General features: G+C 39.9%; 1 protein-coding gene across 1 annotated transcript in view; it reads left to right on the top strand.

The window, feature by feature from the left end:
- The window catches only part of orc3 (origin recognition complex, subunit 3), a 120,898-nt gene that overhangs the window by 24,101 nt on the left and 73,642 nt on the right, over positions 1 to 23,155 (top strand). The window lies entirely within an intron of this gene.

The raw sequence follows: 23,155 nt of genomic DNA, 5'->3' as shown, positions 1-23,155 counted from the left end.
ACATCTCAGTTTTTCTAGTTTTCCTTAAAAGAGATCTGGCAGACCCAAAGTCACAACCCAATCAGAAGAGAAGTCTCTGAGTGTTACCAGCTTGCAAGATTGAAAAGAATGTAATAATAATATATATAATAATTAAAAGTGTTTGGCAGTGCATCAAAGTAAACATGGAGGTCCAAAAATGTCACAGTGTTAGCAGTCATTTTTATTTTCAAACCTTAGTTTTCAAGATGATGCCTTCTTGCCTACATTTCTTGCAAATGTGTACATGTAGTGTGTAATAATACTAGATGCTAACTATTGCTTAATAAAATCATATTGTATACAATAAGCAAGTACACCGAAATGAGCATTGAACAATCATGATTCAAAGAGGGGACATCTACTAAGGGCTTCTATAAAAATGAGTACATTTATAGCATGTTACATTTCTAATTATATCACTACAGTGTGAGAGGCCTTGTACATCTGTAAAGGTAAAACATAAAAAGTAAATAAAATATCTATGTGCAGTGCTTTACGGTTTGTCATTGAAGCTTGCTTTCATAGCACAATATGAGTATGCATAAAATATTAGAATTAGTTCAATTTGTTGCACTTGTATGTTCTCTGATTTATGTTACCTATACTTCCATGTGCATCCCTTCATTTTTAATAGTTACAGCATCTAAAGAGCAGAGGAATTATGCTGCATTCACTCAACACTGTAAAATAAAAGAATAATAAAAATGTGGCTTCACCTGCAACATACTACTAGCCTAGGATCGGTTGTACTTATTAAATTATTTTACTGGATCTCTAGCTGATGGGACATTGTTTATATTTGATGATATGGTATATAATAATGTTATGCTTATTTATTTCCGTTGATGGTGATGATTTGTAATTTGGTGAAACACTGAAAGATTTAAGATAGGTAAATGATATTTAATTTTTTTTTCTTTGCCGAAGTCTCAGCCCCTATGTACACCACTGCTTTAAAGTGAATAAGACCTTGAAAGAATAATGAATGTACTATTGTGATTTTTTTTCTATAAGATAGTGTGCATTTTCTGTACTAAACAAGGATGTTTTACATTTCTGTATTCAGTTTCTTGGTTTACTTTAAAGAAATTATACTTTAGATGGAAACACCTGCATCCCTTAAGCTGATTGTGAAAATAAATAACAACTAGCCAACCCGCGGCGTACCATACGCCGCATAATCATGCCGGTTTTTTAATAATGTTTAAGCACTGGGAGAAAATTAACATTTGAAAAATTAGTAATGTAATAAATCAGCAAGAAAAGCAACATTGTAAAAATGCATGGAACGAATCAACATACAATCGTCCATGACTGAAAACTGGTGGACCAAAATCGCACCTTCTCTTGCCAGACGGAGGGATGGGGGTGCACGGCGCGGAGTGTAAAACGGGAGGAGAGGAGAAAGACGCCCATTCAGCTCCCTCCGTCATGCTAGTCTGCTGATTTCACGTTCAGTATGTACTGCCCGCTCATGTGCCCACCTCCAACTCGTCACTTGAGTCGTTGGCTGCTTTTCTAAATATAATCCACCAACACCCGACCACAGTAGTAGCGAGGTGGGAGGGGGGTGTGAACAAAGGGTTGGGACGCACTTAGTGGGAATTCCACGGTTTGCAGCCCGAATGGGGTTCAATGGCTTACCTACGCCTCTGTGCGCCGGGTAGACAAACGCTCAATGTCATGCATAATTATTTATTGAATGCTAAACACTTCTGGAAAGACATGGTTGTCTAAAAAGGGAGGGTTTGAGGATACAACAGAAAGTGAATAAAAAGATGGAACTCTAGACTTTTTATTGCTCTGTGCGGTTTTGGCTGCCTTTCTATATATAATTCACCAAGACACCCGACCACGGTGGTAGCAAGGTGGGAGGGGGGTGTGTACAAAGTGCAGGAGCATCTAAGAAGATGCATGTTTGTCGCGGATGCGAATTGCTGTATGTAGCGTGTAAAACAGTTTGCTATGGTGCACGCGGTCGTGCGTCGTAACCGAAAACTCGGTTTTTACAGACTGCTTACTTCATTGTGTTTTTAATCTCAGTTGTAAAGTAATGTTTTAAGGATCCCATGGGATACCCCTCGGTTTTGGCTGCTTTTCTATATATAATCCACCAAGACACCCGACCACGGTAGTAGCGAGGTGGGAGGGGGTTGTGTACAAAGGGTAGGGACGTAATCAGTGGGAGCGTATGAGTCATACTTAGTGGGAATTCCACTGCTTGCAGCCCGAATGGGGCTCAACGGCTTACCCACGCCTTTCTGCGCTGGGTAGACACACGGTCAATCTCGTGCATAATTTTTTATTGAATGCTAAACACTTCTGGAAAGACATGGATGTCTAAAACGGGTTGGTGTGAGAATACAACAGTAAGTAAATGAAAAGATGGAACTCTGGAGAGAGCAAAATACAACACAATAGTGAACCCGCAGCATAACAAACGCCGCGTGGCTTAGACGTGCATGTGAACTCTTACCACAGACGAAAGTGACTAACTGGGTGGTCGGTGAGTTTTTGCGTCCGGGCAAATGGGCAGGCAGTGTGAATGCCTAGAGAGCGAGGATAGATGCCGGCCGGTGAAAAAGGACTGTTGGTGGGCAGGGAAACATCTTCCGTGTTCCTGCAGAAGCATCTAAGAAGACGCATGTTTGTCGCGGATGCGAATTGCTGTATGTAACGTGTAAAACAGTTTGCTATAGTGCACGCGGCCGTGCATCATAACCGAAAACTCGGTTTTTAAAGACTGCTTACTTCATTGCACTTTAACCTCAGTTGTAAAGGATTGTTTTAAGGATGCCATGGGATACCCCTCGCAAACCGTTTCACACGCTGCATATGGCGATTCACCTCCATGAGAAAATGCCTCTATGAACAGTCAACGTAGCTCGGAGGTGCATGACATTAACCTGACCTGCACTGCATGTGGCCTCTACGACAGACGAATAAAAATGACGCCATTTTTTCTGTGTCCTCGCGTCCGAGTTGGTGGGCGTGGCCCTGCAAGTTGTCGTCGTATCCAATGGTCTTGGAGTTGGTGGGCGTGGCTCCTTCCTGTGTGCGCCATAGGTGTCTCACTTGTTGGCGGCTTAGTGAATCCACGCCCCTTCCGGCGTGCTTTTCATGGTTGTCTTGCCTTAGTGAATTTTATATATATATATATATATATATATATATATATATAGATGTTAGATTAAATAAATAATATTAACATTGGAAGGACACAACACACTATTTCACATTACTACAATAAGCCTTAATATTTAATGTATAAATGTATGTTTAAAAATATCCAAGCACATTTTGCATCCTCCCTTTAGAATGCAAACAAATGTTGTGCATTTGCATTAACATGCATGCACAATATTTAAAGACTAAATCAAAAAATTGTGGAACAGCCCTTTATCAGTCTATTAAAGTATGCTTGCAGTGATCTATATATGTGTTGTGTTTGTGTGTCCAATATGTGTTCAGCAATGGGGAAAGTTTGGAAACAAAGGATACTGAAGATGTTATTTTACAAGTAAAGTTTATCCTTTTAATATAGACTGCATAACAGTAATGCTTAATGCCGCTTGTATTATATCTTTAAACTTGTTATGTATAGCATCATGTAATAATATGTCTCTGTTGAGAATCAGCATTGGGCCCTGTTTATCAAGGTTAAATCAAGTTGCGGCTGTTTCACACCCCAGCCTTTCATTAATCTTTGCCAAACGATCTTAAACCATGAAAGTGGCTTTGCATTAATTAATTCCATTGAGGTTCTTGCAGTGAATACATTTTATTAAAAGACCAGGCATTCCCCTTTGGCAGGAAAATCAAATTTTTTTGTCCAGTGAAAGAAGTAGAGTGTTCATAAAGAAGTAATGACTTTGAATATAAAGAGGAGCATTGTATAAAAATCTAGCTTTATCATCAAAGCGAAACAGTAAATTATTTTATAAATTTCAGATAAAACCTTGGATACAATTTTGAATACATTTTGTCTTCAACATATAAAAATGTTTAATATTATTTATTTTCTAGTCTATAAAATGACAAGAAAGAGATTTTATTATTGGCTGTACTAGCTTTTTATTATTTTTTAAAATCACCTTTAATTTCCAGTAATATGACGAGCTGTCTCCTGTACCCTCAGTATCCCTTGCAGGTATAAGAATTTTGATGGAGGTATGGGAGTGGCATAAAAATCTTCCGCTTTCATGGTGTGTTTGGTACAACATCTGTGTGTACCCCTATAATGATGCGCAGTAGACAACCACTTGTACCACAAGCCAGCTATACTTAAGATCCATGCTTAGATTCATCATTTTTAAAAATAGCCAATACAAAAATATTGAAAGCATTCTGGGCAATGTTGCTTGTGGTTGCCTTGAAACATGCATAAATATTTTCATGCCAAAAAAGCTAGACCTCCTCTAAATTTAGTCTTGCATTTCACATTTAAGTATAGTTGGAATAAAACTGTACAGATGTTTGCACTGCACTTGTAAAAAAACAAGAAGAAAAGAGGAAACCAGTCAGCACACACAAGAGCATCTACAACACCTCCTCATTTTGACTAACACACAAATAGCATTCAATTGCAAGCATACCTTCTTTTCACTATTTCAGCTTTTATTGTAGATATAAGAGAAGTTTAATTTTTACTGGAACAGATTACAATGTTTTTACTGTGCTTACTATTCAAAGTAGGTTTTTCCTTCAACTCACACCTTAGATTTCACTCATGAATTTATGATTAAACATGTCTGTACTACAGAGACGGATTTTTTTATTACATACAATGAAGCTAATGCAGTATGTACTGTGTTTTTTTGATGCTAAAAAGTTTACAAAATATGAACAGAAGTGGAAAAATATCAAATAATATAAAAATATAAATATCAAATTTACATTTGTTGCAAGAGTGTGCATGTGGTGATCATGCTAATAATAATGAAAGCATGCAATAATTATACAGGTATGCTAAGATGAACAGTGAGCACTTACTATGAAAATGAGTACATATGCAACAAGTTACAATGCTAGTTGTATTGCTGCATTAAGAGGAGTTTTTTTTTTCCTCTGGAAAGGTAAAAAATGTGAAAGGTAAATGAATGATCTCACCAAAGAGCTTTACATTTTGTTATTGAAATTTACTTCAATTAAAAAAAAATGCACAGAAGGGAAGAAAGTCACTTTGCTATTGAAATTGTATAATATATATTTATTTTGGGGACAAACATACTACCAGTAAGTAAATGAGAGAGAATGATGCAACTGTACTCTCTAGTACATCACATCTATTCATCTGCTGCTTCTTTACTTAGGAGAACCGAGTATAAGGAAAGGTAAAAAGTACTAAAAGGACTGTGATGCTGTTTATCAAATAGTGCACATATTTTATTAGTTGTGATACAAGATATTATAAACTCCAAAAAAAAGCTTGGGGCTTTTTTTTCCTTTTGGAGTGATCAAAAGTAAATGTACACCGGTTTTAAAGCAGTGCCAAAATTAAATGCACTCAGTTTTGTCAAGGCAGTAACTTATATTAGTGTGTTCAGTACATGAAATTAATCATACAAAGATAGGTTAGCACTGGCTACTTTAAGGATGCAGAAACATTATAGTGGACAATATAATATACTAGCAAAATACCCGCGCTTCGCAGCGGAGAAGTAGTGTGTTAAAGAAGCAATGAAAAAGAAAAGGAAACATTTTGAAAATAATGTAACATGATTGTCAATGTTTTGTCACTGTTGTGAGTGATGAGTGTTGCTGTCATATATAAACCGCTCAAAAAAATTAAAGGAACACTTTGAAAACACATCAGATCTCAATGGGAAAAAGAAATCTTCCTGGATATCTATACTGATATAGACTGGGTAATGTGTTAGGAACGAAAGGATGCCACATCGTTTGATGGAAATGAAAATGATCAACCTACAGAGCCCTGAATTCAAAGATGCCCCAAAAATCAGAGTGAAAAAATTATGTGCCAGGCTAGTCCATTTTGCCAAAATTTAATTGCAGCAACTCAAAATTGTACGCAGCACTTTGTATGGCCCCTGTGTTCTTGTATACATGCCTGACAACATCGGTGCATGCTTCTAATGAGATGACAGATGGTGTTGTGGGGGATCTCCTCCCAGATCTGGACCAGGGCATCACTGAGCTCCTGGACAGTCTGAGGTGCAACCTGGTGGCATTGGATGGACCAAAACATAATGTCCCAGAGGTGTTCTATTGGATTTAGGTCAGGAAAGTGTGGTGGCCAGTCAATGGTATCAATTCCTTCATCCTCCAGGAATTGCCTGCATACTCTCACCACATGAGGCCAGGAATTGTCATGCACCAGGAGCCACTGTACCAGCATAGGGTCTGACAATGGGTCCAAGGATTTCATCCTGATACCTAATGGCAGCCAAGGTGCCTTTGTCAAGCCTGTAGCGGTCTGTGTGACCCTCCATGGATATGCCTCCCCAATCATTAACCCACCACCAAACTGCTCATGCTGAATGATGTTACAGGCAGCATAATGTTCTCCATGGCTTCTCCAGACCCTTTCACTTCTGTCACGTGCTCAGGGTGAACCTGCTCTCATCTGTAAAAAGCACAGGGCACCAGTGGTGCATCTGCCAATTCTGGTATTCTATGGCGAATGCCAATCGAGCTGCATGCTGCTGGGCAGTGAGCTCAGGGCCCATTAGAGGACATGGGGCCCTTGGGTCACCCTCATGAAGTCTTTCTGGTTGTTTGGTCAGAGAAATTCACACCAGTGGCCTGCTGGAGGTCATTTTGTAGGGCTCTGGCAGTGCTCATCCTGTTCCTCCTTGCCCAAAGGAGCAGATACTGGTCCTGCTGATGGGTTATGGACCTTCTATGGCCCTCTCCAGCTCTTCTAGAGTAACTGCTTGTCTCCTAGAATCTCCTCCATGCCCTTGAGACTGTGCAGGGAGACACAGCAAACCTTCTGGCAATGACACGCATTGATGTGCCATCCTGGAGAAGTTGGACTACCTGTGCAACCTCTGTAGGGTCCAGGTTTCGCCTCATGCTACCAGTAGTGACACTGACTGTAGCCAAATGCAAAACTAGTGAAGAAACAGTCAGAAAAGATGAGGAGGGAAAAATGTCAGTGGCCTCCACCTGTTAAACCATTCCTGTTTTGGGGGTCATCTCATTGTTGCCCCTCTAGTGCATCTGTTGTTAATTTCATTAACACCACAGCAGCTGAAACTGATTAACAACCCCTCTGCTACTTAACTGACCAGATTAATATCCCATAAGTTTCATTGACTTTATGCTATACTCTGATTAAAAGTGTTCCTTTAATTCTTTTGAGCAGTATATATATATATATATATATATATATATATATATATATATATATATATATATATATATATATATATGATATATTCTTACACAACACAAAACAAAGTTTTGGGGACCGTCCCCATATATTGTCGTCCAGACAATTAAAGAAAATAACGATTCAAAGTCTCAGAGCAAAACAATGAACAGATTTCTTCAGTCAAAATGGCGACTTTATACAGAGAAGGATTATGGGACAGGAAATGGTTGGCAGAAGTGACGTTGAAAACAGGAACCGGAAACAACGTCATCATGATGGGACGGAAGTGAGGTGGATTGATGGAGCCGGAAGTGACGTCATCATGGTGGGCGGAAGTAACGCGTCATTGCCATTTTGGAATCCTGGAAGTGGAGGAATTATTTTTCTTCAGTTTTCTGTTGAGCAAAAGAGATTCAGGTAAGTACCACGTGACAACCCTCTATCTCGCGATGTTTCACTCACCTTTAGGCTCTTTGACTGCCTCCTAATCGCACATGTGTGACATGACCCCCCCCTCAGCCCAGACCCCTCGGGTCGGGCGACCTGCACCGAGAGGTCGTGGACACGAGAGAGCATCTGCATTGGCCTGCAAGGAACCTTTACGATAAATGACACTGAAACGATAAGGCTGAAGATTCAAAACCACCTAGTGATGCGAGGGTTAGACTCGATGAAGGGACATCCACTGTAAAGGCAGCATGATCCGTCACCAGAGTAAACTCACGCCCCAGTAGGTAGTACCTCAAAGACGTGACAGCCCACTTAATCGCCAAGGCTTCTCGCCCACTGCAGCATACTTGGTCTCCGGTCCAGCAGTTTCCGCTCAGGTACATAACAGGGTGTTCAGCACCATCAACGCATTGGCTCAGCACGGCACCCAAACCTGTGGCGATCGTCGGTCTGGAGGATGAAAGGAACAGAAAAATCAGGAGATCTTAAAACAGGTGCTGAAGTAAGGGCCAATTTAAGTCACTGAATGCTTTCTCAACCGAAATATCCCATACCACTTTTAAAGGTGCTCGCTTTCCTTGTTAAATTAGATAAGCAGCAACTTCTGAGAAATGCGGTACAAAACGACGATAGTAACCTGCCAATCCCAAAAATGCTTGTACCTGCCGCTTATTCATCGGACGGGGCCAATTAAGAATGGCATCAATTTTGGAACATTGTGGTTTAACAACACCCCCTCCTACTAGGTAGCCCAAATATTTGGCTTCTCTTAATCCAAAAAAACATTTCTTCGGATTAATTCAAGACCAGCAGATGCTAGCTTGGAGAGTATTGTTTTAACCTGCCATACATGATCCTTCCACGTGCTGGAATAAATGACCATCATCTAGGTAGGCAGCACTATATGAATTGTGGGGCCTTAGCAGTGTGTCTACCAGACGTTGGAAGGTAGCTGGTGCCCGTGCAAGCCAAAAGGAAGGACCTTGTATTGCCAATGTCCACTGGGTGTACTAAAAGCGTTTTTTTCTTTGGCGGAGTCCGCTAAGGGAATTTGCCAATACCCTTTCGTCATGTCAAGAGTAGTTAGGAATTGAGCGTTGCCAACCGATCAAGTAAATCATCCACCGCGGCATGGGATAATGATCAAATTTAGAGACCTGATTAAGTCGAAAGTCATTACAAAACCTCCACGACCCATCAGGTTTAGAAACTAAGACAATTGGACTAGACCAAGGGCTATGACTTCCTCAATAACCCCTAATTCTAGCATTCGCCTAATTTCCAACTCTACTTCTTTCTTTGCCTCCGGAGCCTATAAGGTCTCTCTCTGACAATCACTCCAGGGTTAGTAATAATATCGTGAACAATCAACGTACGTCCCGGTATCTCGTCCACAACTTTAGGGACAGACAAGATAGCCGCTCGAGATCTTGTCGTTGTTTGATGTCAAATCGGGCCAAAATTAAGATGGGCACATGACATAAAAAGAGAACGAGGCTGATTGGACGAGGGATCAAGTTCCCTGTCCTTCCATGGTTTCAGCAAATTAATATGATATACTGTTCAGTAGGTCGCCGATTAGGTTGTTTAACCAAATAATCAACGAGACCTTTTCTTTCTTTAATTTCATAAGGGCCTTGCCAATGTGCTAACAACTTTGAATGAGAAGTTGGGACAGTACCATTACACGATCACCCGGGACAAATTCCCGAATGGTGGTGTTTCGGTTATAATAACGTGACTGCGCTGCTTGTGCCTTTTCCAAATTTTCTTTTAGAATAGGTCTGATTTTCTCTAATCTATCGCGTAATTGCGATATATTCAAGAATATTTGAAGTTGGGAGGACCTCCTCTTCCCATCCTTCTTTTAACATATCCAAAAGCCCTCTGGGTTGTCTTCCATATAATAATTCAAAGGAGAGAAACCAGTAGAGGTCTGAGGGACTTCCGATAAGCAAAAAAGCGAGAGGAAGCAACTGATCCCAGTTTCTTCCATCCTCATTAACTACCTTGTAACATCTGTTTCAAAGTTTGATTGAAACGCTCTACCAACCGTCAGTTTGGGGATGATAGACAGACGTTTTCAGATGTTTTATTCGAGTAATTTGGCTACTTCCTGAACGTCTCCGATGTGAAAGGAGTCCCTTGGTCCGTTAAAACCTCTTTGGGAATCCCAACACGGCGAATATCCCTACTAATTCCCGCGATGTTTTTCAGATTAGCTGAGCAATGGAACAGCTTCCGGAAAGCGAGTGGCATAATCTACTAGCACCAAAATATATTTAAATCCTTTTAACGAGGGTTCCAATGGTCCCTACGAGATCGATACCGACTGCTCAAAAGGGATATCAATAAGGGAAGGGGAACGAGAGGAGCTCAAGGCCCTTCTAGGAATCTGGCGGTTGACACTCAGGACAGGAAGAGCAAAATCGCCGGACCTCCTCGTTAATTCCCGGCCAATAGAATCGGAGCTTTATTCTCTCTAATGTTTTTTCGAGCCTAAGTGGGCTCCTAGAAGGTGAGCGTGTGCTAATTCACACACCTTTCAAAAAGTGCGTGGAATTAACAACAACGCTCGCACTTCTCCCTCGTGTTCTGCCACTCTATATAATAATTCGTTTTAAGTACAAAGAACGCATCGGTGGCATGGGATCCAGGGTTGTATAACCCTCGGTAGATACTACTGCATTCCTAATATTTTTAAGGAATCATCGCTCCATTGTTCCCTTTTAAAAGACGATGGTGTTAATAGAAATTGGGCAGTTAAATCTTGTATAGGGTCTTGTGCGACCTTAAGGGGTGTGGTTTCTGTCTCCACGTCATCTGCGTTAACTGCACTAGTTCCCGCAGAGGTCGATGGGACATCAATTCCTTCACATTGGGTACCCGTATGGGTCCGTGCTACTGTGGGACATGGCATGGAGGCAGTCGGAGCAGTATTCTCCATTACTAAGCCTAAATGTTTCTTAGGTACAGTTACGTTATTACCGCTGGTAATTTTATTCCAGTCTCTACCCAATATAACTGGAAAAGGGGATCCGTAATACAGCCATGGCCATGCTCGTTAGGTGATGATTTACTGATACACACATCTGGCGTTTTATAATACCGGATATCCCCATGAATACATTTTAGACTAGTTTTTATCCTAGTCCACTGTTGCGTAAAACGAAACGGGTGGCAACAATGGAAATGTTACTCCCGAATCAAACATTGCTCTTACCTTCCTGCCATTTATAATAACTGCACCTGTATATGGAAGAGATAAAGGATTAGTCACAGTGGCACAATACCTTTCTCCCCTAACTAATGAGCAATCCATGGGCTCGATGGTACAGTTGGGGGACAGATGTCCAATCTCCCCACACTTGAAACAGCGGGAAGACTAGCACCTCTGTCCCGCTCTACGGACGGCAGGTTCGGGAGTTTGTCGGGTGGGCTCAGGAGTTGCCCCACGTGCCTGTTGGGTTCGGCGGGAGAACCGTTCTGATTTCCCTGATTTGCAAGCCGCCCAGTGACGCTCAGTGATCTGGATTAAGGAGTCCATGTCCTCAAAATTATGCTTCCGTACTTGCTGGGCGATATGGTCAGGAGGGCATGCACAAAGTTTCACATGCTAGAAGCTCGCCATTTTATGTGAATTATTAATGTCGGGCGTAGCCAGCGACATACTTTCCCCAGGCTTCAAAGCCCTGGGTTCTTATCGGTCTCTCTGGATCGAACTGCCACTCCCTCCATTCTCTGCCTGCTGTTCCGAGATACGCCGTGGCGCTTGAAGACCTCCTTTTTAGAGCGCCATAATCAGCTGCCTGCTCCTCAGTTAGATCATAATAGGCTCTCTGCGCCGTTCCTTCAGGTAGGGAGCCAGTATGTACGCCCATTCCGACCTTGGCCATGCGTTCGCTTAGCGTACGCTCGAAAATCAAGAAGTATGTCTCGATGTCGTCCGATTCTGTTAGTGTAGCAATAGCAATAGGTGGTGGCCGAGCGACCTCCGTCCGTACACCTGCAGCAGCAGCAGCAGCACGAGCGTTGGCTTCTGCTACCTGGGTCCTTGTCTCACCCATCTGTATCTTCAGGGTTTGCAGATCGCCCATGATGGTGCTCAGAACGGTGTTCAGGTCCTGTTCTTCCGACATCTTTAAATAAACAAAGAACAATCCTGTCGCTACGCCAATTGTGATGGTTATTCTTCTTTAAAAGAATCTTACACAACACAAAACAAAGTTTTGGGGACCGTCCCCATATATTGTCGTCCAGACAATTAAAGAAAATAACGATTCAAAGTCTCAGAGCAAAACAATGAACAGATTTCTTCAGTCAAAATGGCGACTTTATACAGAGAAGGATTATGGGACAGGAAATGGTTGGCAAGAAGTGACGTTGAAAACAGGAACCGGAAACAACGCCATCATGATGGGACGGAAGTGAGGTGGATTGATGGAGCCGAAGTGACGTCATCATGGTGGGCCGGAAGTAACGCATTGCGCCATTTTGGAATCCTGGAAGTGGAGGAATTATTTTTCTTCAAGTTTTCTGTTGAGCAAAAGAGATTCAGGTAAGTACCACGTGACAACCCTCTATCTCGCATGTTTCACTCACCTTTAGGCTCTTTGACTGCCTCCTAATCGCACATGTGTGACAATATATATATATATATATATTTACACACACACATAAACATATATATATACATATCTATACATATACACATATATACACACACACATATATACATACATATATATATAGATATATAGATATAGATATACATACACACACACATATCTACATATATACACACACAGCTATTTCGTATCAGTGCAATACGCTGCTTGTTAAAATGGATAACTCCGCTCTTACGCAAGTCTGCGTGGATATTATGAACTATCGATTTGTTCAAGTTCTATTTAAATTTTAAATAGAAGGAATTTTTATTTAGTCGACAGAAATATCTTTGGTAGGAATGGTAAAACAGACAGGAATATTATTCTGAATAAATCAACTCAAACCTTAAACAACTTATAATATTTTGCTCTCCATAAAAATATATCCTGTCTAAATTATACAAGTTAGAAATAAAGTAAACGTTAAAAGAACAAACATTCAAATTTCTTTACTCTTATGTAATTTTATATAAAAAATAAACTTAGATTTTAAATATCCCAAAAGATTTTGCTCTCCATAAAAATATATCCTGTCAAAATTATACAAATTCAAATATGAACATGCTGCATAACAAAACCTGGAAATATAAATAAAATGTGTTCCTTTCAGCAATAACAAATCAAATCATTCAGTTGTCTTTGCTCATATGTCATTTTAGAGCTGGACGCCTGGCATCTTTTTGGCAACAAGTTCGCTTCTGTTTGGTGTGAGGTTCTGTGTTGTGGAGATTCTCAGGATGGATTGCAGGTGCTCATCAGTGAGGCGACTCCTGTGTGCTGTTTTGTTAGTCTTTATCACTGAGAAGAGCTTCTCACACAGATATGTGCTACCAAACATGCACAAGGTTCGAGCCGCATGTAGACGGACTTTTTGTTCTTCAAAGTCACCAAAGCGCTGTGCAAACTCAGTGCTCTCAGTTTATCAGCAAAGTGCGATTTGGGAACACCGTAGTGACGACTTGGTTTAACATTACTTGGCAACAGGGAAAGTGGGGCAATTGCACTGGTGCATTTGTGTCTCCCATAAAAGCAGCTTCACTTGAAATCACTTTGTGATTGTGCACGGGTAAAACGTCCGCTGAAGTGTCAGATTCTTATTTAATTCTTCTGCTTTCTGTATCTTCTGCATTGCATTCAGGTTACCCTGATGTTTTGTCTCATAGTGCCGTCTTAGATTAAATTCTGTAATTACAGCCACATTAGCTCCACAAATGAGACACGGGTTCAGTAAACATATACTCAGCCTCCCATCGGTTTTAAAGGCTCTATTTTCAGAATCAACTTTTCTCTTCAGCATCGTGTGAGCTAGCTTCGCAATAACTTGCAGCATCATAAGCTAGACTTGATTAACGCGTAAGTGTTGCAAGGCAGCTGAAGCGCTGCATTATGGGATCTGTAGTTTATTGTGTTACCAGCGCTTCATATACCCGGCCATTAATAACAATAATACAGTATATAAAATGATCTCGGGGCGGATATAATTACGCCGGGCCGGATGTGGCCCGCGGCCCTTGAGTTTGACACATATGGACTAAATAGAACTTGAAAAGATATATTTTTTCAAATGTGATCGCAATTCAGATAGAGTTGACGCGCACTACAGCCTGCATGCCTCAATAAGTCATCCTCCCTCGCTTTACTTTTTACCGCTCATCTAATGAATACACTGAGTATGGCTTTACCAAAACAATCATTGATGGCTAATAAAGTATCCATTATTCGAGTATGTAGATCGGGATATATATATACATATATATATACCCGCGTATCGCAGCGAGAAGTAGTGTGTTAAAAAGCTAGAAAAGAAAAGGGAACATTTTAAAAATAACGTAACATGACTGTCAATATACAGTATTTGTTTTGTGAGTGTTACTGAGTGTTGCTGTCATCAAGGATTTGATTATCATTATTTCTTTCAATCAGGTTCGTATTTGTAGGATGTGTTGTGTTCAAGTTACATTCCGTGTTTGTCAATCGCTGTAAAGATGACAGGTTTCATTCATCGATTCGTTTCTTACTGCATCAATAAACAGCTCGCCTTCTTCTTTATCTGAGACCTGACACACTGCATGCACGGGTTTTTTACACTGTCTTCCTTTAGCGGACATTGACTTTTTCCACCGTGTGCTTTGTTTCCGCAGTAGCTGGATTTATGAATATGCTTGTATCAGACGCTTCATATTTTTTGCTGCCTTTTCAATTGTGTAATTCGGTTTTTGTTCAGCTCTTTGGAACTGTTGCTTTTTATCTGTGCACTGCGTCAGTTCACGTGAGCCGTCGGTGTACATGCATCGGTTTCCCAGCTGTGCTGGTGCCATCTCGTGCTATGTCCATGGCTGTATTTAATGTTACCTTAGTCCTGGCACTTAAAACTTTCTCTCGCAGTTTCGCAGAGTTTGTACCAAACACCACCCTGACCATCTCATCTTCCTCTGCATAAGCACAGTCCTTAACCCGTGAATATTTAGTGGGAGTTTGCTATTGGATTGCCGCTGACGGACGGCCTTATATGGGCAGGCACTAAATTACAAACGCCAGCGGCAGCCTGTCTATGAACTTAATTTAAAGTGTAGGTTTACATCGTGCTTTGTTTCCGAAGTAGCAGAACTCATGAATATGGTTGTATATGTCACTCGCTCGCTTCTTATTGTTTCGCTGCCTTCTCAATTATATAATGCATGTTTTCTTCAGCGCTTTTGGAGGTCTTCCTGGTTTTCTATGTACTGCGTGATTACGTGGGAGGCGTGATGATGTCACACGAAACTCTGTCCCCACGGCGTTGAAGCTCATCTCCATTACAGTAAATGGAGAAAAACAGCTTCCAGTTATGACCATTACGCGTAGAATTTCGAAATGAAACCTGCCCAACTTTTGTAAGGAAGCTGTAAGGAATGAACCTGCCAAATTTCAGCCTTCCACCCACACGGGAAGTTGGAGAATTAGTGATGAGTCAGTGAGTGAGTGAGGGCTTTGCCTTTTATTAGTATAGATATATTAAAATAATTTACAAGAAAGTAGCAGTTTATTTGATGTTTGTGTGTGTGCTGTTAGGATAAAAAATTATATACCATGCAAATTTAAAACGTACTGTTTAATAGTACCTTTGGCTTTTTTTGGCTGTGAAAAAGGAATTGCTCTCCATTTCTTTATTATAATTTTCAATATACAGTACTGAATTTGAATATTTTATCTATATATATCTATATACTAGCAGAATACCCGCGCTTCGCAGCGGAGAAGTAGTGTGTTAAAGAAGTTATTGAAAAGAAAAGCAAACATTTTAAAAATAACGTAAGATGATTGTTAATGTAATTGTTTTGTCATTGTCATGAGTGTTGCTGGCATATATATATATATATATATATATATATACACATCTATACACATATATATATATATATACAGTTATATATATACATATACACACATACATATATATACATATACATATATACACATACTGTATATATACACACACACATATATACATACTGTATATACAACATATACATATCTACATATATACTGTATATACACATATATATACAAATCTACATATATATCTACATATTTATATATTAGGTGGGACTCGATTTAAAAAATTAATCCAATTAATTAAAGGCTGTGTAAGAATTAATCTTGATTAATCGTATGTAATCGCACACGTAAATTTGCCCCAAATCGCAAATGTTTTTTTTTTAATTTAAAACGGTTTTAGTGGGCGACAGAATCAAATAATAGACATGGACATGAATATTGTAAACTGAAGCTGTTTTAATTTCTGAAAAAAGCTTTTAAACTGCATTTGAATTCAAAACAGAAACAAAAATATCATCCCTGGTTAAAATTGGGCAGACTTAAAAATAAAGTGGTAGTTTAAGTACTTTAAGTACATTTTCAGAATAGTATTGTCTTTAAATAATAATAACCAAAATTTCACCATAAAGTGCAGTTTTCTTCTTAAAAAATAAGTCAGAAACATAAAAGGTAATTTGACCAGCTTACTCTTTAAACTCTGAGTAACATTAGCCAAAATTTTTTTGTACATTAGACTACAACAGTGTGATCATTGAACATTTTATAATTAGAAGTAATTAGAATTACTAACGGTCATGGAAGTCCAATGATCCCCAGTAAGAGCCACAAAGTCCGCTTTCTGTAATGCATCTAATTTTGCTTGCTTTTCAGTGTGCACAAAACCATGCTTTTATCAAGGCTTACGGGTAGTCAAATGATCAGTCGTAGGAACGCGCTTTATTCCGACTCTAACATTTTTGTAGCTGTGATGTGTGCATCAGTGTAATGGATGTACCAGGAAATCATGCATTGACAAAAGTTCCCGTTTGCTTGGAATTGAAAGTGTGATTAAATGCGTTATTTTTTAACGCGTTATGCATCGAAGCTTCTCAGCTGTGCTTGTGCTAAGAAAGGGAAAATTTTAAAAATAACGTAACATGATTCTGCGTTAACCTAATATTTTTTCATACGTCCCAAACCAAGGAGATGCGAAGGTAAAATGAATCGGGTAGCGCATGTACATAGTACGTACATCCCCTCTTGGGAATCGAACCTCGAATGTCGGCGTTAGAGGCTTAAGACTCTACAATTATAGCCACAGCGTGTGGCTTGTCTATGCTAAAGTATGTATTGTAGATCGGGTATATATATACATTTATATATATATATACCCGTACCAGTGGAGAAGTAGAAGTTATGAAAAGAAAAGGGAACATTTTAAAAATAACGTAACATGATTGTCAATATACAGTAATTGTTTTGTGAGTGTTATTGAATGTTGCTGTCATCAAGGATTTGATTATCATTATTTCTTTCAATCAGGCTCGTATTTGTAGGATATGTTCAAGTTACATTCCGTGTTTGTCAATCGTTGTAAAGATAAGAGGTTTCATTCATCGATTAGTTCCTTACTGCATCAATAAACAGCTCGTCTTCCTTTTTCTGTGATGTGACAAACTGCATGCACGGGTTTTTTTACACTGTCTTCCTTTAGCAGGACATTCACTTTTTCCACCGTGTGCTTTGTTTCCACAGTAGCTGCACTTATGAATATGATTGTATGTATAAGACGCTTCATATTTTTTTGCTGCCTTCTCAATTGTGTAATTCGGTTTTTGTTCAGCACTCTTTGGAACTGTTGCTTTTTGTCTGCACATTGCGTCAGTTCACGTGAGCCGCTTGGTGTTCTTGCATCGAAGGTTCCCAGCTGTACTGGTGCCATCTCGTAATGTCAGCTAAGACCCGGCACTTAAAAGTTTCTCTCGCAGTTTCAATGAGTTTGTGCCAAACACCACCCTGACCATCTCATCTTCCTCTGCATAAGCACAGAACATTTACCGGCAGTGTTTGTTTCACACGAAACTCCGCCCCCCACGGCCATCTCCAACTCAAGACTCCATTACATTATATGGGGAAAAATAGCTTCCAGTTATGACCCTTATGCGTAGAATTTCGAAATGAAACCTGCCCAACTTTTGTAAGTAAGCTGTAAGGAATAAGCCTGCCAAATTTCAGCCTTCTACCTACACGGGAAGTTGGAGAATTAGTGATGAGTGAGTGAGTGAGTGAGGGCTTTGCCTTTTATTAGTATAGATATATATAGATCTCTATATTAACTATACCAGCAGAAGATGTTTGTTAACTACATTTTTTCTCCTTTTAATGCATTTTAATTGTATTTAGGGAGAACAAATATTTTTATATAAAACTATATTCTTTTTCTTTCGGCTGCTCCCATTACACGTCGCCACAGCAGATCATCTTCTTCCATATCTTTCTGTCCTCTGCATTTTGTTCTGTTACACCCATCACCTGCATGTCCTCTCTCACCACATCCATAAACCTTTGCTTAGGAACTTCCTCTTTTCCTCTTCCCTGGCAGCTCTATCCTTAGCATCCTTCTCCCAATATACCTAGCATCTCTCCTCTACACATATCCAAACCAACACAATCTCGCCTCTCTGACTTTCTCTCCCAACCACCCAACTTGAAATAACCCTCTAATGTACTCATTTCTAATCCTATCCATCCTCGTCACACCCAATGCAAATCTTAGCATCTTTAACTCTGCAACCTCTAGCTCTATCTCTTGCTTTCTGGTCAGTGTCACCGTCTCCAACCCATATTACATAGCTGGTCTCACTACTGTCCTGTAGACCTTCCCTTTGACTCTTGCTGATACCTGTCTGTCACAAATTACTCCTGACACTCTTCTCCACCCATTCCACCCTGCCTGCACTCTCTTTTTTACCTCTCTTCCACAATCCCCATTACTCTGTACTGTTGATCACAAGTATTTAAACTCATCCATCTTTGCCAACTCTACTTTCTGCATCTTCACCATTCCACTGACCTCCTTCTCATTTACACACATGTATTCTGTCTTGTTCCTACTGACCTTCATTCCTCTCCTCTCTAGAGCATATCTCCACCTATCCAGGGTCTCCTCAACATGCTCCCTACTACAGCTACAGATCACAATGTCATCAGCAAACATCATAGTCCACAGGGACTCCTGTCTAATCTTGTCTGTCTGTCAGCCTGTCCATCACCATTGCAAATAAGAAAGGGCTCAGAGCCGATCCCTGATGTAATCCCACCTTGAATGCATCCACCACTCCTACCGCAGACCTCACCATGGTCACACTTCCCTCGTACATATCCTGTACAACTCTTACATACTTCTCTGCCTCTCCTGACTTCTTCATACAATACCACAGCTCCTCTCGAAGCACCCTGTCATATGCTTTCTCCAGGTCCACAATGCAACTCCTTCTAGCCTTCTCTATACTTCTCCATCAACACTCTCAGAGCAAACATCGCATCTGTGGTGCTCTTTCTTGGCATGAAACCATACTGCTGCTCACTAATCATCACCTCACTTCTCAGCCTAGCTTCCACTACTCTTTCCCATAATTTCATGCTGTGGCTCGTCAGTTTTATCCCCCTCTAGTTACTACAGTCCTGCACATCTCCCTTATTCTTAAATATCGGCACCAGTACACTTCATCTCCACTCCTCTGACTTTCCAAGATTCCATTAAACAATCTGGTTAAAAACTCCACTTCCATCTCTCCACCTCCATGCTTCCAGAGGTATGTCATCTGGACCAGTGGCTTTTCCATTCTTCATCCTCTTCATAGCTGTCCTTACTTCCTCCTTGCTAATCCGTTGCACTTCCTAATTCACTATTTCCACATCCATACCATACCATAACATATTTATTTGTTGAGCGCTTAAAAACACAGCATTACAACTGACCGAAGCACTGTACAGTTACAACAAGCAGGACTAAAAGCAAAATATTAAAAACAAACATCAAGAGAGAATTAAAACAGAGATACTAAAAACAGGTCAGTGGACCAAATAAAATAGAGAAAATAGCAAAAGGCAATTGGAAAATAAAACAGGTTAAGAATTAAAAGCCAATGTGAAGAAGTGAGTTTTTAGGCGAGATTTGAATGTGGCGACTGAAGCGGCTTGCCTAACCACTAAGGGCAGGGAGTTCCAGAGCCTGGGTGCACAGACGGAGAAAGCCCTTTCACCACGAGCTTTAAAACGTGCCTTGGGAACGGGTAGGAGCAGCTGATCTGCGGATCTAAGAACACGAGGGGGATTGTGACAATGGAGCACGACACTCAAATAGGCGGGGGCTAGACCATTTAATGCCTTATAGGTTAGGAGGAGAATCTTAAAATCGATTCTGAATCTAACCGGCAGCCAGTGTAGGGTTTTTAAAATCGATGAAATGTGTTGGATTCTGCTACTTCCAGTTAGAAGCCTTGCAGCCGCATTTTGAGCCAGTTGGAGTCTAGAAAGAATGGCTTTACTGATACCAAAAAGGCAGGAATTAGAGTAGTCAAGCCGGGACGTAATGAATGCATGGATTACTGATTCCAGGAGGTGGTTAGACAGAATAGGCTTGAGTTTGGCGATTAGCCGATGGAAAAAGCAGGATTTTACTGTGCTGTTGACTTGAACATCCATTTTCAGGAACGTATCCATTTTGATTCCAAGATTGGAGACAGACGAAGTTACTGGAATGGGAAGAGAAATGAGGCCAAGGGGTGGAGCCTGTTTGCAGTCAGGACTAAAACAATGACCTCGGTTTTTGAATCGTTCAGGTGAAGGAAGTTTACAGCCAGCCAGTCCTTAATGTCAGATAGGCAGTCGAGGAGAGGTTTGGTGGAGTCAGTTGGCTTGAGGGAGAAATAAATTTGGCAGTCGTCAGCATATAGGTGATATGAAATTGCATGTTTTCTAAAAATTGCACCTAAAGGCAGGATGTAGATTGAAAAAAGTAGTGGCCCTAAAATGGAACCCTGGGGGACCCCACATGGGAGTGGGACTGATTCAGATGAAAAATCATCTAGCATGACTCTGAGAGTCCTGTTGCAGAAATATGACCTGAACCAGTCGAGGGCTAAGCCAGATACACCAGCCCAGGATTTGAGTCGGGAGATCATGATGTTGTGGTCGATTGTGTCGAAAGCAGCAGATAAGTCGAGAAGAACCATAACCACATGGTTGAGTCCTGAGTCCAATGCCAAAAGGACGTCACTTAGGACACGTAAATGCGCGGTTTCTGTGCTGTGTTGGGGCCTAAAGCCTGACTGAAAAGGATCCATTACCTGATGGTCCTGTAGGTGATGAGTTAATTGCTCATAAACTACTTTTTCTAGTATTTTCTATTTATCTAGTACTTTTTTTAGCATCATTCGACCTCTTCTCTCTCTCTCATTCTTTTCATTCATCAGCCTCCCAAAGTACTCTTTCCATCTGCTCAACACACTCTCCTCACTTTATATACAGTAAAATTTATATAAAACTATATACAAAATGTATTTTTACAATTTTGTGTAGTTTATTTCTGCATACCTTATCATTATAGGTGAATAGTATTGTTCGATTTTTATTAAATTCCAAGTAATGAAGTAAGAGTTATAATTCATTTTTGTTATAAAAGCATGGTTGAAGTTAGGCCTAGGGCAGACATTCATAACAACATTATGGGAACCGAATAACTTCAATTAATGGGGAAAATTGCAAAAGCAAAGAAGTGCAGAGAAATTAGGTATGACCTTTGCCTCAGACCTATGTTAAATGCTTTCAGATTGATAAGAATTTAGTCCTGTTTCTAATTAGTAATCTGAAAAATTCTGTGTATGTTAACGTGAGAGAGTTTTGCAAGAGAAGTTTAATACAGCTTAAAAGTGAACAGTTACATTTTTTTTTATCTTTTAATAACAAGTACTCTCTTATGTTGGTGCTTTGAAAAAAATGTGGCATGAAATGATGTAGACATTTTTGAATAAATCACCACAAAAGATTGAACTGGAGATGTCAATGATTTTGTATTGTACTGGTGGAGGAACTCAAAATCTCAAAAGTTAATGAAGTGGTGTGAGCTTATTCCATTCCTGGCCAGCCCATCCACTGACTGCCATTACTTTGGCTGTAAGCTATAGTACACAAACCTAAAGGACATAATTTATGAGAGCATTAAACAAATGTGCACTTCTAGCTGAAAATCATTATGTACAATTTGTTTTCAGTACAAAGATAATCAAAATATGTAAGGTATGTACACCGATAAAAAACATTTTGATTAGTAATAGCAGTGTGCCTGTTGAAATTTGTGATATTTTTGAAAGTTTAAAAATATCTTGATGTTAACTGAGTGAAAGAATGGTTGCTAGTGTTTATGGAAGTATTTGTATATAAGTGGCTTATTATATTTTACAAAATTAAGTGTTGTGATATTTGATTCTTTGAATTTCCTTCTAGCACTCAGTTCTTTTATGTTTTAAAACATAACCGGTTGCAAAACTAGACTGGCATTATTGCAAGTTATATGCCAGTCATAATGATTTCATACATTTGTTTAACATAAATTAATCAAATGTTGAAGATGTGCTTGCAAAAAGTTACATAAATTAAGAATGTCATTGAAGACACCATACATTTATGCCATGATTTCATTAAACGTTGATATGACTTGAGAAGAGAACACATACAGTACATGTACATATATTTTTCACATATTTAACTTGTTTGTTCTTAAGTTGTTTAGTCCCTTTTGAGACACGGCAAGTTTGAGCCTATCCAACCATTATTAGGTGCAATTCACAAAATTGCCCTAATTTCAAGTCCATCATGTTAACAGTTAATCAGATTACAGTATATCGAGCTAACATATAGTCATGCATCTTTGGGAAGTTTGTACTGTAGTTCGCACTACTGTTTCAATTGCTAGTACTGACTACTATCGATCTGTTTTGCTGACAGCATCTTTTTTTTTTTAATATATTATACTTTATTAATACCGAAAGGAAATTACTTGGTTTTCGCATACCCCTTGGGGTCAGAGTGCAGGGTCAGCCATTGTACAGCACCCCTGGAGCAATTGAAGGTTAAGGGCCTTGCTCAAGAGCCCAGCAGAGTAGCATCTCTTTTTGGCAGTGACGGGGATTCGAACCAGCAACCTTCGGGATACCAGAGCAGATCCTTAGCCTCAGAGCCACCACTCTGCCTTTTGGGTGTGTAAAAGAGGAAAATACTGCATATAACATATTCAAGTTGAAATAACCTATTTCAAGGTTAATCCGAGGCAGAGAACTAACCTGTAAGTGAAGAGTATTTCTTTATGCATTTAAGAATT

This window comes from Polypterus senegalus, chromosome 3 (genome assembly GCF_016835505.1).
Source record: "Polypterus senegalus isolate Bchr_013 chromosome 3, ASM1683550v1, whole genome shotgun sequence".
Classification (NCBI taxonomy): Eukaryota; Metazoa; Chordata; class Cladistia; order Polypteriformes; family Polypteridae; genus Polypterus; species Polypterus senegalus.
This window is presented reverse-complemented; position numbering and strand designations above follow the sequence as displayed.